Source organism: Phaseolus vulgaris, chromosome 7 (assembly GCF_051622355.1).
Source record: "Phaseolus vulgaris cultivar YP4 chromosome 7, ASM5162235v1, whole genome shotgun sequence".
In the NCBI taxonomy this organism is placed as follows: domain Eukaryota; kingdom Viridiplantae; phylum Streptophyta; class Magnoliopsida; order Fabales; family Fabaceae; genus Phaseolus; species Phaseolus vulgaris.
Window position 1 is genome coordinate 47,987,984 of NC_143504.1, and position 13,016 is coordinate 48,000,999.

Genomic DNA, 13,016 nt, shown 5'->3' on the forward strand with positions numbered 1-13,016 from the left:
GATTCACAATTTTCACAGACATTTGAGTCACACTTGCAAGAAGAGTTCTTGTAAATCAGATCCAGATTTTCAAAATCACTTTTCAAATTATCCAGCTCTTCTTCTAATATCTAGACTCTATTTTCTAGCCAATTATTCAAGCCTTTCAACCGATTATTTGAAAGGGTCAACCTTCTAGCTTCTTCATGAGTTTATTTAAAAGCATAAAAAAGTTGGCTGTAGTTTTCAAAATTAATTGAAGGGCTGAAACTTACACTGCTTACATCAGTTTCTTCTTTTGCCATCAAGCAAAGATTTGCTTCTTCATCTTCTGAAGATGAGCTAGAGGAAGAAACTTCATTATCTTGCCAAACAATGTAAGCTTTCTTGGCTTTGTCTTTCTTTTTTCCTTTCTTGCTTGCTCATCTTTCTTTATTCTCATTGTTGGGGTAATCAACTTTAAAATGTCCCTCTTCACCACAACCAAAGCAGGTATATTTGTTAGTGTTAAAATCATTGATTTTCTTGCAATTATACATGTTGGAAGATTGATTCTTGTTGCTATTTTTCTTTAGGAATTTGCTGAATTTCATGGTCAGCAAGCTTAATGTTTCTCCTTCATTGTCATCACTTGAGTCTTGACAGTTTTTGTGTCCACCAGCCTTCGAAGCAATGTTCCTCACATGCTTATCCTCATTCTCTTGAACATTTAGCCTGTTTATCTCTAATTCATGTTCTCTGAGCTTTCCAAACAATGAAGTTGTGGTCATAGATGTTAAATCCTTAGACTCAGAGATAGCTGTGACCTTGGGCTACCAAGATTTGTCTAGGCACTTTTGATGTTGAGTTCCTCTTTTTCAAACATCTTCCCAAGACTCATAAGGTGGTTGACAATATGGTAAACCTCTATTGTACTTCAGCATGCTTCCTTGCTCTCTTCACATCATGACTTCTAGAGTATCCCACATTTTCTTTGTTGATTCACATTGTGACACCCTGAAAAACTCATTAGAACTTAAGGCAGATGTAATAATATTATTTACAATACAATCATATTGAGCCCTTTTGATTTCATGTTAGTCCATTGGGACCAAGATTTTTCAGAAATCACTTTATCATTTTCAAACATAGGAACAAAAAGACTATTTTTAATTGCATCCCAAATTCCTTTATCAATTGATTCTACAAATATCTTCATCCTTACCTTCCAGAATTGGTAATTTACACCACAGAGCTGAGGTGGTCTATTAATAGATGCACCCTCCCCAAAGGGTAGTTTATCAAGCATGAAAAATGATTTTTGGATAAAAATTTGAATGACTTTCCAGAACCTAACTCTTGATGCCAATTGTTTGAATTGTAGGCCTTAAACGCATAAATTGGAGGTACAGTGAAAGGCCAAAGAGAATCAATTAATCAGAAATTTGTTTAGCTGAATTTAATAACAACTTTCACAAAAACAACAGAAAATCAACCGATTGTTTTTACAAAACAATCAATTGTTTATAGCAACAATTATAAACTTCAAGCAAAATTTTTTTTAAAGAGATGAGGGATGTTCTTGCCGGTTGACTCGCTCCGTCGATCGACTCTAACAACTGATGCGGCCCTTCGATCTTGCCTGAGAATCGTGCCTTTTTGTTCAAGAAACCTCGCACCTGCAAAAGACAAATGGGCGCCCTAGCGGTTGTTTGCACTCCGACGCTCAAGTTAGTATTAGGGCAAAGAAACACCAAGTGTGTATATTAGCTTCAGTCTTAAGAACTGCGTACCTTACTAGGGTTCTTGACACCCTTTATATAGGCTGAAACCAGGGTTTACCTTTGTGTCGTCACCCTTATCTAGGGTTCCTTGGAAAATGTCCATGCGCCGCTATTTAGGCAATCTTAGCGTATCTGGAACATGGAACCTTCCTTAATTGGAGTGCAATGGATAATCAGAGTGGTCGTTAGGGTACCAACTTGTGCACCTATTCTCTAGTGTCATCTGCTTCGTAGGTGTCCTAAGTATTCACGTGCCATGCATGCAGCTTCCCTGGGGACCTTAACCCCAATGGGCTTTAACCCCTCCCAGGATTATCCTCACGTGTTGCACCTTCATGCGTCATACACCACGTGCATGGATCCCTCGTGACTTAGGCTTCCCACATATCTCTTGTCTTTAACTGTTATCTTAGCAAAACTCTAGGGCCTACCTTACGTGGCCCTCTACATTGTCCTGACGACTGATGTCCGATCTTCTCCCTCTACTGGTGAGGTTCGACATCATTCTCCGACATCGGAGTTTAGGATACAAATGTCAAAGACTAACCAATCCTCTGGTAGGTGAGTCTGGGGCCCACCTCACGTGCCCCCCCTTCCATTACCAGTCATCGGTGCGCGACGTCTGATATCAGTCTCTGAGTCGATGACCGAGGGCTAGTCGGGACAAGGGATAGAAAGATTCACACAATAAATTTATACTGGTTCACTCTTAGCCAAGAGCTACATCTAGTCCCTAAAAAACCTATGAGAATTCCACTATGCAATCACAACACCTTCATTACAACACACACACACACCAAAGTGGTGATCTTGAAGCCTTCAAGAACACCTACCACCTTTGGGAAACACAACATTGAATTAAAAACACCCTCTGAATTTGCACACCAACAATTATTACAAAAATACAATCGTTAAGAGAAAAGGAATGATCACACCTAATCCAATCACAGTTTGAAAAGAAGAAAATACAGTGCAATCCTATTTCGCTCTTAGAAAAATCCTTGAAGCAAATCTCGGAGAAATTGATATGAAAGATTTAATCTGATATCATGACTACTAGAAGCGTAAAACATATTATTTAAACTCCAAAAGGTTGTTAAAAACATTTAATGTAAGAGTGAAATCAGTTTTGAATCAATTAAAACAGATTTTCAAAAAACAATCGGTTGAAATGTCGAAACAACCGATTGAATTAGTTTGACAGCAAGGTCAACCAATTTTAAGCTTTGTCAAAACCTGTTTCAAAAACACTAAGTGTAAAAACACTGGTTCAAACGATAAAACAACAAGTTGTTTTTTCACTTCTTTGGAAAACACTCTTTTTCAAAAGAATTTGATTTAAACCAACTTTGGATCCTAACTAAGAGTGGATTTACAAATTCAAACTACCCAGAACTCACACACACAAGCAGCAACAAAGCCTTCAAGCAATTCACACAGATTTGGAGACACCAAAGTTCATGTTCAACAACTAGGCCATGCACGTTTCTAATATTCATGAGTACTCTAGAGATCTTGTCAATATTCATTGCAAGTGACTTCACTTGACATTCGTATAAGTAATTTCATCATCTGTATGTTGTAATCATACACCACTCGTGAGGGATATGAAAATAATTAAAAACTTAGAAGTTAAAACTCTTATACCTCATATAATTTTAACCACAAACTTTACCCTCTCGACAATGTAATATCTAGCACTTTCACACACTATATAAATGGACAAATTCGATATTAAATTAATTTTAATGCTAGCATAACTAATAAATGACTTATTTTTATCCTTATGAATCTTATTTATGGGATATCTAATTATAAAGGTAGGGTTTTCATCACTTGTTTGTTTGTAAGTGGCTTGAGTCACATTCCCCTTGACATTCCTAGAATCAGTTTTCTCTCTAGGGATTTTGTCAGAGGATTTGCTAAATTCCGTTATGACTTGACATAAACAATGGAAATCGTTCCACTTTTTAGAAATTGCTTTACCAAATTATGTCTCAATTGTATATATATGTTCTTTCCACTGTAAGTTTTATTTTTAGCTATAGTTATTGTCGATTGACAATCACAATACATTGATACAAATGGCTTGTGTTTTTCCTAACAAAATGTTTGCTAAGAAGTTTTTCAACCACCTAACTTCACTTCCTGCCGTTTTGAGAGCAACAAATTCAAATTTTATCATTGATTTTTCAATAATTGTTTACATGACTGATCTCTATGTTATTGCACCACCCTAGGTCTAAACACATAACCACTTGGTTATTTTGTCTCATATGAATAAGAGATTCAGTTAGCATCATTGTACTCTTCTAGCACAACGAAAAATACACTATATTTAATGATATAATTCACTGTACCTCTTAGTATTTCATGAGTCTTGTAAGTGCATCTCAATGATCTTGATTAAAACATTGGGTGTACCTACTCAATCTACTTATGCATAAGCAATGTATGGTCTAGAAAAGTTCATTAAATGCAACAAGCTTCAAATTATATAAGCATACTAAATATGAGAAATAAATTCTCCTTATTTTTCTTTAATTTAGAGTTAGAATTATAAAGTATGCTTACTAATTTAAAGTTATAATACTCCAACTTTCTAAGAAGTTTTTAAGTATATTGTTCTTGGAATAGTAATATACTATTTCCTTTCCTTATGACTCTAACTCCTAGAATAACAACACTAATTTCGCCCATGTCTTTCATCTCAAACTTAGATATAAAAAAAAGTTTTGTTTTAGAAATTATATAGTCGCATGTACCAAAAATCAACATGTCATTCACATATCAACATATAATGACACATTCACAATTTTCAAATTTAGTGTACACATATTTATCAACATCATTAGTAGAATAACTATCACAAAGTAGAACATTGTCATGTTTTTTTTACTATTGTTTTGGTGCCTATTTCAGTCCATATAAAGATTTTAAAAGTTTGCATACTTTTTTCTCTTGAATTGGAGCTACACATCTTTTAGGTTGAGTTATATAAATTTTCTCCTCTAGTTCCCCATTCAGAAAAGTTGTTTTAACATCCATTTGGTGAATAACTAACTTATGGATATATGCTAGAGCTAGTACGTCTTAAATAGAGGAAATCCTAGTATCTGGGAAAAAAGTATCAAAGTAATCTATGTTGGTATTTTTTAGTAAAATCTTTTGCTATTAATCTCGCCTTATATTTTTCTATGGATCTATCGGGATGGTTATTTTTCTTAAAAATCCACTTACAACTAATTGGTTTTTTTCTTTAAGAAAATCTACTAAAGTTCAAGTATTATTTTTCTTAATTGAATCAATTTCAATCATAATGGTCTTATCTTAATGTTTTCATCAGGAGCACTAATAACTTCTACAAAATCTGTTGGATCATTTTCAACTAGATAAGTTTAAAAATAATCTCAAAGGAAGTTTCCTTTCCTTATCTTTTATTTCTCTTCACATCCTCACACATGGCATCACTACAAGTTGTTCAAATGTATCATTACTTTTTTAAGGGAAAAACATGGTCAAGGAATTCAATATTTTTTTGTTTCTACTATAATATTACGTTCAATTATATCACTATCAAGAACAAGAAACCTATGGGCAACACTATCTTCCTTATAGCCTAAGAACATACAATAAGAAGTTTTAGAACCTTTTTTTTTTCTTTTTAGGATCAAATGACATCACTTTAGTTAGACACCCCCATACTCTTCGGTATTTAAGATTAGGTTGATAACATTTCCATAACTTATAGGGTATTTTACTAGTTTTCTTGTGTGATATCCCATTTTGTAAAAAAACATGTTGTAAGAAGTGTTTCACCTTAAAGGTTACCATGATCCTTAGAACTAATAAGCATAATATTCATCATTTCTTTAAGAGTCTTATTTTTACTTTCAGTTACTCCATTATATTAAGGTGAATATGGTGTGGTTACATCATGAATAATACATTCTTTAATATAATAATCATTAAACAAAACATATTCACCACCTATATTTGATCTAATCCTTTTAATTTTCCTATTTAACTAATTTTCTACTTTAGTCTTATAAGTAAAAAACATATCAAACTCTTCATCCTTATGTTTAATTAAGTACACTTTTGTGCATCTAGAATAATCATCTATAAATGTTAACAATAATTTTTACCACTTGTAGACATGGTTTGTTTTAAGTCAACAAGATCAATATGAATTAAATCGAGAAGTTTAGTTTGACATTTTAGGGAATGACATGTTTTCTTCGTTATTTTAGACTCTACATATATAATCCATTTTCTACTTTGTTTGTTATGCATGTTATTTAATCCTACTCATTGTAATTTCATAACATACGAATAATTTACATGTTTAGTCTAGCATGCCACATATCATAAGAATCAACAATATAAGCAAAAGACTCATATTCATTGATAATTTCATAAATGTTAAGTACACAGAGACCTTGATCACAATATCTCTTCCCCACAAACACGTTATTTTTTGTCATAACAATCTTGTCAAATTCAAATGAAACTTTAACCCTAACATTTTCCAACAGTGTTACATAAATTAAATTAACACTAATATATGGCACATGTACTTAAAACTAAAGTCTTCCTATATGTGAGCTTTAGAAGAATCTTTCCTTTTTCTATGACAAGAGTTGTCATGGGATCATCGATATAAAATTTTTCTTCTTCATTCCTCACACTTGTGTAAGAGGAAAACACATTTTTATTTGCACATATGTGTCTGGTAGCCCTGAGTCCACCATTCATTTGCTCCCGTTGGTCACAAGGTTCAATTGTGAAACAATCGCAATAATTATATCTTCTCCTTTGGCTATATTTTCCTTAGGATGATTGTCGTTCTTGACCCTATGTCTGCACTAGGATTCATGATGACTTGACCTTCCACAAACAAAATAGTTTCCCTTTTTGTTGCAATTGAGGTTAGTTCTATTAGGATGAGAAAATTTATTATTATTTTTCTTGTGATTATGTTTTTTCTCTTACCTTTTTGGAGTTGGTTTGTCTTCTACCATATTTGCTTTAACACGCAATGCTTTAGCCCTTGCAAAAACACTTTCTTTTCTATTGGTGTCTTCAATGATAGTATGTGTGATCAAATATGGTAATGACATTTGTATGTGCATGTGCTTCAGTTATTGTCTGTAGTTAGTCCAAGACTGTGGAAGTTTTTCAATCAGCAGTTTGGAAATGAACTCATCAGGCAATGTTATGTTTTCTGCTTTAATATCTTCAAGCAACTTGTGGTATTCATTAATTTAAATCTTGGTGTCTTTGTCTTCAATCATCTCCCATTGGTAGTAGTTTCCGATAATGAACATTTGTTTAATGACATCTTTGCATTATATTTGAGAATAAGAGAATCCCAAATATCTTTTGTTTCCTTGTAGGAACAATACACATCAAACAAACCGTTAGATAATGCACTAAGCAAGATGTGACGACATACCTTATTCGCATGGTTCAATCTTCAAAAATTTTTTGTAGGCTACTGGAATCAGGTTTGGAAGTCGTAATAGGAAAAACAATTCCATACATATATGACAGAGTAGACACACGTTCTTGAAATGTTGAAAATTTTGACTGGTGAAAACTTCAATTATCAAAACATCCAAAAATGGTTTCACAAAGATGGTTTAAGTTGTGGAAACACCATTTGAATTGTCCAGTGTGGAGTTGTTGTCAGCATCCATGCCGTCAACCATAAATCCTTATAATTGTAGTAAAATAAGGCTGAGAAAACAATAAAGATTGATTTCCTGAAGCATGACGATCATTCTTCGTAAAGACTTCTCCATAGTGTATTGTGCAAGCTCACATTATACAACGTCAAGTTCTCAAATAATATTGAGGAACTTAGAGTTAGCAAGCAAGCTCATAAGAATAAAAAACCCAGAACTAGAGAAGTAAACAAAAATTAAAAGGATGACAAAAAGTGTGTGCATTGGAGAAGTATAGTCACACCTATTTATAGTTGAAGAAAACCCAAGGCTACAAATGAAAAGGAGAAAAATGTGCATGAAACTTGCCCATTATGGTGACACCAAATATGGACGCATTTGATGGCAGTATACGACATTGAATTTGGACGCATTCGAGGGTAGCGATCATGCGTGTTATCCTTGAAGCAATTACAAACCAGTCGCAAAATCAATCTCCTTTACAACGACTCTAGGTTTATGCAACAAAGTGGGTGAGACTATTTTTAACCAACACACTATATTCATAAAGCCCTAGCTAAAGTAATAAAAGTTTAAAGGAAAATAACCTAACGATTAAAAACATCTTAAGTTTAAATGTTTTACAGACTATTAGGAACCTACATTTAAAACTTGTATGAATTGGGACTCTAAGCATGCACCAATCAAATGTTCACCGTGGTTTGTTACACTCTAAAATTATATTTCTTATGTATATAGATTTATACATATGTAAGTGTACCTAAGGGTTTTCCTATAGCATCTAGTGGGTTAGAATGTTAATTGACATGCATCTAGTATAAGTTGTGTTTCAGTCAAGTTATAATTGGTCAAACATCTTCATATGAGAGAAGGCAAGTGAGAGGTTATTTTAAGTTTTATCACCTTGCACAAAGAACTTGTGTAACATTATAATCTCGCCTTCGTGTATTTCAAATATAACATATCATAGAAAATTGTTACCCAATTTTAATTTTAAGTATTTTCTTTGTAATTATTTGGAAATTCTTTTCTCGGATGGTTAGTAATTCTTTAAAACTATTGAAATAAATTGATTTTTAAGTTGTGATGAACTTCATTAATTGATACAATTCTCGAAATAAGTAATTACTGTGACTATATATCACTAGATAAGAAAAGATTTAAAAAATAAAAACACCCATATGTTTTATCAACCTATCAAAATTTCTTTTTTATTAGCAAAATCGATCTACCATCTTTTCTCTTTGAATGTATTGCCATTTTTGTTACAATTTATTTGGAATATAATTTGTTAACTCAATACGAATTGATAAATTTGTTAGGTTTGATTGATAATAAATTTCTAATTGTGTCCCTTTCATAAACCAATCTACATTTCCTTTATTTTAGTGTTTGTTTGATACTATTCTTCAATTCTATTATTTGGATTTTCATTTCACCTAGGGTGATCATGAGTTGGGTTCTTTTTTCAACACAATTATGTTATTTTTTTCCTAATAGTATCACATTTTGGTGATAATAAATATTTTCTAATGAAATTATAATTGATAAACATTAGAAATGTAAATGTGAGTCTAAGTTCCACATCGAGTAGAAGTAAGAAATTTGAGCAACATATAAGGAAGAAACTCACAAATCCATTATTTTAAGGTTTTGAATTGAATGTGATGTTAATCCCTTGTGTGGCTTAGGTTTCATTGTTGTGAGATCTTTCATGTGAATTTCTCTCCGAAAAATCCAACAATAAGATTGTTAAGGAGTAAACTCATAATAGATTTCTATTAACAGATAATCTTCTTTTGTTATTATGGGTTGCTTTTTTAATATGACTATAGACAAGTTAATAACTTAGTATTTACTTTCTCAAATTTTTATAATTTTTCAACATTGGACAAATAAATATACTCTTATAAGATTATGCTAATAATATATCTTTTGATTGTTTAGAGGTTTTGTAGTACAACCTATCCTTGAAAAGGATTTATAGACATCAAATATATTTTAATTGTTGGAGGACTTATTTTTTTCACCAACATAATAAATATATAAACAATAATATGAATGTTTGTAAAAAATATTTATTTTGTATTTATTTGTAAATAATTAATGTTTATCAAATTCAATAAAAAAACTATTAATCTATTAACACATTTATACAACAACACATGAGTTCTAAACATACATATTAATCACTTTACACAAAATAATATATTATGTATTAAAATCACAAGTTATACTATTGTATTCTCCTCCTAATCTTGTAAATATCTTTCCTATTTTTATTGTTCACTATGTTCTTAGCTCATGAAGCCTGATATTAGAGAACTGCTAAATTATAAATTCAATAGTTGGCCTTCAATATAAGTAGCCATTATTGCAACATACATTCGCCTATATTTTAGTGTTGGTCTTCTACTAAATCTGTCGCTTGTGCCCTTTTGCTTAAGGACAACTTCTTTGTTGTGAGTATAGGTATGATATTGTCCCTTTCTCATAATTTAGGTAATAGTCTTCCTTTTTTTCTTTTTTTTCTTTGTCAACTTCTCACTTATACATAGAAGTAACAAAATAAATAAAAATAAAATAAAAACATAATTATCTTTACTTTGTCTCTAATTCCTACTCTCCCTTCAACTTTAGACGTTCCCAAATTCTTCTAGAGATAATATATGAAATCCTTACCACTATCTAATGGTGTTGTTTTTCCTCCAATAAATGTGGTTTAGTCATTTCATTCTTTTTATATATGTTATTATATAGTAGATAATTAGATGATAAATTGGTGATTCATATGTTGGAAATCTCACATCGACTATAGATAATGTCAATGTATTGTATATAGGTGGAGACAATCTCCACCTTAAGCTAGTTTTGTGACTATAAGTTAGAGTTAAATTCACTTTTTAATATAATATTAAAGTCTATAACGAGATTTGTTGGACCTATTGTGTTACCCACTATTAGACTATCCACAAATATTTAGTCTTACACTCAAGATATACATGCATTAACGCGATGCTGATGTATTAAATCTCATATCGACTAAAAATAATATCAATTTATAGTATATACATGAAGATAATCATTACCTATATATTTTATATTTTTTATTGTTCCATTACATTCATCTTATTTTGTAGGATGAAAAATAAGTTGATAATAAATATATGAATACATAACATGTAAATGATTTTATTATATTGTATTAAACTATAAGTGTTTAAAGGAAGTTAAATGTGACAATGTTATCAATATGTAACATTTTAGTACTTACTCATGTTGAACTAAAATTAAAGATACTTGACTTGTATTTATTACATTTATGTTCATGATAAATTAACTTTTTTACTATTAAGTTATATTTCAAAAATCTAAAGTCTTGATTTAGTTAAACATGAACCTATTTCCTTAAGAAAATTGAATTTTGCAAATAATATTATTATATTTCTTTCAGCTTCATCATTATTTTATCATTAATTATCAATACTTTGTCATTTGATATGTAACCTACTTCAACATACACACAAGTGGGATTCATTTAAATTATTACCCCAATTTATAAGATTTGATCATATACATTGTTGGAGTTTAAATTGTTTGTCTTCAAATGAAGATATATAGAGGTTCAATTTCTTTTAGCTTTTGCACAATTTTAACTATTTACTGGACGATAATAACTCACCAATTATTAAATAACAAAAATAGATATTTAATGGATTATTGTGTAAAAAATCAACCCTCCTTTAATACATTTATGGATTCATCTTCTAACCGTCCCTTGATAAAATGTTTGATTTATAATCATTATAAAAACATAACTTCAAACAATACTTATTAAAAAATAAACTATCTTGATTTAAACAGTGAAGAAACGTAAAATTGTTACTATTTCAAATCTATTATTAAGATTTATAAGTAAATATTTCTTTTAGGGAGCATTTTGTTATTCTTACAGATTGTAAGTTTTTCCTCTCCCAATTCTATTTTAGACTTCATCCACCACTACTCAAACATTTTTTTTTTAAAATAAAAAAGTTGTATATTAACATATAATCTAAAGTTAAATTATAAAATAGTAATATAAATTAAATTATTTTTTAAAAAACAAATTTAATAAAACCATTTTTTAAAAATTAATTTTAATTTCATAAGTATAAATAAAATATAAATATATAAAATCAAATTATAAACTATTATTCAATTATTAATGTTTTTTTCCTTAAATGACATTACTTATAATTTGAAGATATTCAAATAAAAGTCATTAATTACAATTATTATCAGTTAGTTAAATAGTATGATACTTTCATTAATAAATAACTAATTAAAATACTTGTATTTATTATCTATAAGAATCACTTAATAAATAAATATATATATATATATATATATATTAAAAAGCGTGCAGCGTGTTTCTATATACGTAAAAATCAAAGTGAAGTAATTTTTATGTTTTAAATTTTATTCTATTGTACTTTCATACAACATTTTTTTTTCATCCACACACTTATCTGCATGTGTTGTCTTTTCCTATGCTAAACAAAAACTTAAAGTGAATTTACAAGTGATTTATTTATAAATATTTTATTAACAAATAAATAACGTCATTTGTACAAACTCCATAATTTTGATGTTTGTCTCAATCATTAACACGAAGATAAATGTAATTAACTTTTTATTATTATTTTGAAACTTTTCTTTTGCTTCCTTACTTTATTCTCAATTCTTAGTTTTTTTACCAAGCAATTTGATTTTAAATAAGAAAAAAATATTTTTATTATGAGATTGAGTAAGTTGTGAATGAGTGTTATGATTTTAGTTGTTTTCATTTAATACTGAAGTCATGTCACCCATACACGAATTCAATTGTTTTTGTATAATATCGAAATTGTATAATTCATATACGATTTCAGTGTAACTTTTAACCTCATTTACTATGACATAAACTTTAGCCTTTTGAATTTTATTAGCACTGAAATTGTTTTTGTTGATCACGATTTCTTCATATAAAGTAGTGTTCTCGAGACACAACTTACTTAATCTAATAATAAAATATATTTTTGCTCATTTTCGTAATTACGAAATAAAATTGCACTATTATGATGAAAAACTCTTGATTCCCACTTCTTTTACTTCAATTCTAACTATTTTCTAATGAAAAAATGTTTGTTCTCTTGAAATAGTATGACACAAAGGTCAAACCATAGAACATTTGTGGATAAAATTCGTTGTAGGTTGAAAAATAATAGTTTAATGAACATGTACATTTTAAGAAGACAATAAGGAATAGTAAAAATACTCTTCTTTTGTAAAAAAACATATTGAATTTGTTCTTTTAGCCCATATTTGGATGATGTTGTTGCATTGTTGATGAGGAATTGGAGACTGAGAAAATGAGTTACTCTAACAGTTTGGATTAGAGGATTTGAATTGATTTGAAAAAAAAAATGGGAGGTGGGAGGGAGGAAGCACCCTATGTGGTCCTACATGGGAATTGGAGATGTGAACATGGATTGAGTTTTGCATGGAAAATGAGTGTTGATAATGTGGTCATTTTTGGAAATCAAAGAACACAACTTTGATG